This window comes from Bolinopsis microptera, chromosome 6 (genome assembly GCF_026151205.1).
Source record: "Bolinopsis microptera isolate Bmic1 chromosome 6, MBARI_Bmic_1.0, whole genome shotgun sequence".
Classification (NCBI taxonomy): Eukaryota; Metazoa; Ctenophora; class Tentaculata; order Lobata; family Bolinopsidae; genus Bolinopsis; species Bolinopsis microptera.
In genome coordinates, this window is record NC_087077.1 from 10,992,625 (window position 1) to 10,996,931 (window position 4,307).

The window sequence follows — 4,307 nt, forward strand, 5'->3', positions numbered from 1 at the left end:
CTTCAAAGTCCACCGCGGACTCCGAGCGGCTCCGCGGCGGCTCGGCGGAGTGTCCGCCGCGGACTAAGCCACTAGGCGGACTCCGGTCCGCCGCGGACTCCGGCGGAGTGCTTGGCGGACTCCGGCGGACCTCTCCGCCGGACTTGAATCCGGCGGAGTCCGGCGGAGCTTGGACTCCGCTCGGAGTCCGCCGGACTCCAACAGAGTCCACTGACTTCCGACTTCCGACTTCCGACCCTCTGCTAAATTTATCACGTGACATACAACAATATCTTGGAATTACGTTCACACTCACGGGATCATTAAAACTTGCTCAGATAAAGCTTAGACAAAAAGGGCTCCGGAGCTACTTCTCTCTCAAGAGTATGCTTGACCTTCGATACCTCCGGAAGACAACTGTGTTTAAGCTTTTCGACACTCTGATTGTTCCTGTTCTATCCTACGGGTGTCAGATCTGGCTTCCTATGACAAATTTCATGTCTATCTTTGCTTCGGGGAGTTATCCGGCTACTCAGGATACAGCAAAAGACCCCCTGGAGAAAGTTCACCTATCATTTATGAAATGGACTATGAATGTCAACAAATCGACTTCAAACACCGCTGTGTGGGGTGACACTGGAAGATACCCGCTTGCCATCGAGCTTACGTCCCAAGTCTATAGCTACCTCGGGAGGTTGGAGGGACTGGACAAAGAGGGATGCTCTTCTTTAGTGAGGCACGCTTACGCCGAGCAGAGGGATCTGAAACTGTTATGGTTCTCCCGGCTGGAATCCACCAAGAACACAGTGAAAGAACTGACAGGAGGAAGTGATATTTCAAACCCGCTCAAAATCAGCGAGGCTATGAAAACCCTTTTCGTTCAACAATGGAACAAAGAGCGAAAACTCAACAGAAAACTAGGATTCTACAACCTCATCAAGGCAAGCTTCGGTTGCGAAACATACCTGTCGATCAACCTACGGCCACAGCAGACTAGGAGACTTGCGCAACTCAGAACAAGCTCGCATCAATACAACATCGAAACTGGAAGACACGGCATGCATCGACAAAAACTTTCGAATAGGGCATGCAAACACTGTTTTACTACAGATGTGGAGTCACTCGATCTTCTTCTAGAGCTTCCTTTCCCTGATCCAATCATCGAAGATGAACTTCATGTATTGCGTACTTGCCCTCTCTATGAAGATCTCCGCCAAGCTGTTTGTCCCAACAAAGTAAAACATTACTCTTCTCTGACATTGGACAGATCTTCGCACACCCTACAACCATCGGAGACCTATGAAGGTTCCTTACCAAAGCTCATGAACGAAGATTCCCTAAAGCGTCCCCCAAACAAATTCCTAACATTAACAATATTGCCAAATTATAATCTATGACTCGGAACACTTTCAGAAAAGTTCAATTAAATTAATAAGTATTTTGAATCTCACTCTTAAGATTTACGGGGTTCATTGTATATATATACTTTATGACTTTTGGGTAAATTTAATTTTTTATATCTGGTCAGACATTACCATTGTAATTTGACTATTGAATCGTTTAATACAACATAGCTGTAAGGAACCTCGAAATTCTCTCTAATTCCGATATTCCTTTTAAAAGATAGAAATGATTTAGATTTATAGTTGACACATTTCCATTGAAGATAGTAATGAACAATTCCAGTCATTTTGAGCTTGAATAATTTTATGTTTAAGATAGGTATCGTTAAGTTTAGAAGATCATTAAAATAAGATGTGTATTTAAATTAGAGAAGAGATTACGTTTGATTAACAAAATGAAGCGTTTTGTGTTTAACTAATAGACAATTCGACACGGTTGATGACATTCCATGGAGGTGTACAATCAGAACACCACAGAAGATCACCTGATATCAGACTGGCCTATCGCAGTTTTAGACGAAGATCTATGAATTGTGAGAATGGATGATTAGCAGAGCATAGCAGAGTTTAATGATGAGCAATAACGATCTTGATGAACAATTACTGATTTTGATGAACCAGACTGATAGACTCTGGGAAAGTCGCAGGGAGATATAGCGGAGAACGATCGAAGGACCGATGGCTTTCTCACGTCAGGGCAGTCTGTTAGGTTGTGTCAGTGCAACGTGCTTGTAAACAGAGTCCAGTAAGCCGGTTCCGCCCGGGTGCTTTAACCTTTCCAGTCATAAGTATTCCAGTAAGTTCCTTGCTTTAAATTACTGTTCGCCGTTTAAATTAGTATTTTGTGTCTTATTAAAAGAGTCTGACGTGAAATTTATATTTACAATGTTTCTAGTGTTTATTCACGTACCCTCTAGGCATATAAATTCTATGCAGTACGCTGAAAGTAAATTCTTACCAGGTTGCAGTGGATCCGATCCGTCACATCGAATAGATTCCCCCGTACATTAAAGAACAGTGACTATTAAGTAAGTGCAACTTGATTAGCAGAAGATACATATAATACCTCCTCCAAATAATTAATATTCCATTTATCATAAATAAATTATCCTTCATAATTGCCTAACGTTCTGCCATCTTAAATCCTCGTAAGAGTAATTTGCATGATTCTTTGATTACTTTTTATCCAAGGTTTCTGGGTAGAAGTAAGCTAACGACGATAAGATTCCCGATCTCCTTCTCACTTGTAGGACCATTATACGGATTGAAGTTGTTCTCGAGGTAAATTCCTTTTCCATTAGTTTTTACATAAGTAGGTTTAAGAATATATTTGGTAATCGTAGTTCCGTGCTCTCAAAATTATATACTTTGTACAAACTTACGTTTCCGTTCCCAGGTAGAGAGACCCGAACATTCCTGCTCAAACCGTGCTGCCTTTCCGATACCTGCTAGAATAATTGATTCTCCTTCGTCAACCGAGGTACTTAGTTCAGTTATAACGTCCGCATAAAATAGTAGTTGTCTTAATAATTAAGTTGATTAAGTATTGGGTGATAGAGCTGTAAGACTTGATATTTCTTTTATATTAATGTTTACGAGTGCAGGATTAAATTAGTTTTCCCGTTGGTTACGTAATAAATTGTTTCTATTGCCATAGTTAAAAGATATTGCTTTCAGACCATTCGTGACAGTCAAACTGTTGACGGTGAGACTCAGTCAAAGACGCGTGATATTCCAGCCCTCCTACACTATTTCTAAGAGAGAGACTTATCATAAGGTGATTGCACCAGCATATACTTAGAGACCAAGATAGTTCCTTTAAATAGGTTATGAGAAGAATTTCTACCGTGTCAATTAATTAGTATAGTATAAAAAGGTTACTTCCATTGTTATATAAACATCTTTCAATTTAAGAAGGTTTTCGCTCATTAATTATACTACCATTAGTTGTTCTATATTTTGTTCTATATTGTCGTTTCAATTTGTGTCAACCCACCAAAATTGAAAGTCTGAATTATAATCACTAACCGCACTAAATTAAATAAGAAGTAACATGAAACTCTGAATTCTAGCAAAACTATAATTTCCCTAAAACAAAAGTTTTAAGACGCTCAATCGTGGGTTCAGAACCTTCCGAGACGGACTCTCTTGATATAACCGGGGCCTCCCATGTATAGTTCTAGCCAAGTCAAAAGGAGCTCTAAATAAATAATTTCTTGGAGGAAATAAAGTACTACATACCATGGACATGGGAGAGGTGATTATTACCCGGTACTTGCAACTAACACCTGACTAAATTGGTACCGTGGTTAATAACAATAGCATTTTGCGATATTGTGGTCAGATGAAAAGGTCGCTAGTGATAAACCTTAACCATTACCCTCACAATGCAATGTCAATAGTGTACAACTCTAGTCCTAACTTTGACCCTATAATGTATAAACGTTGACCCTAACCCTCCACCAAACCGTCAGCAGCGAAATATCAATGTCATTGACTGGTCACGTGACCAAAACAATTTTTGTCATATTATCTCATATAGGGAAGCGTTTTTAGTTTTACCCTACACGTTGCATGTGGCGTCATTCGGCCGGATCCCAGTAAGCAAAAATACGTCGACCATCACAGTGCACAGGACGACGCCAGCACTCTCTACGCTCGTCGAGCTCCGATCGTCCTGTGACGAAGTAAGGACGAAGCCTGAGGTCCTCAGGTAACATCGACCACCGATTGAAAATTCAGAGATTTTTTGACATAAAGGTCAAATGTAAAACTAAAATCTTGATGTTAATTGATTGACGACGTCAATTTTTGAGCACAGCGCGAGCGCATGCGGAAAAGGACCGCGTAGCTAGTCAAGATGTTGATAAATATTTGACTTGTGGCGCGATGTGTTGCTCTAACTATAGCCCTCTCGCTTGCAGT

At 40.7% G+C, this 4,307-nt stretch overlaps 1 long non-coding RNA gene across 1 annotated transcript; it reads left to right on the top strand.

Moving 5' to 3' along the window:
* Positions 1-1,929: 1,929 nt before the first annotated feature.
* Positions 1,930-3,644, top strand: LOC134817317 (uncharacterized). The gene is made up of 5 exons (XR_010160523.1): positions 1,930-2,178; positions 2,344-2,410; positions 2,574-2,663; positions 2,779-2,862; positions 3,060-3,644. It is a non-coding gene; the product is annotated as an uncharacterized LOC134817317 (long non-coding RNA).
* Positions 3,645-4,307: the final 663 nt, after the last annotated feature.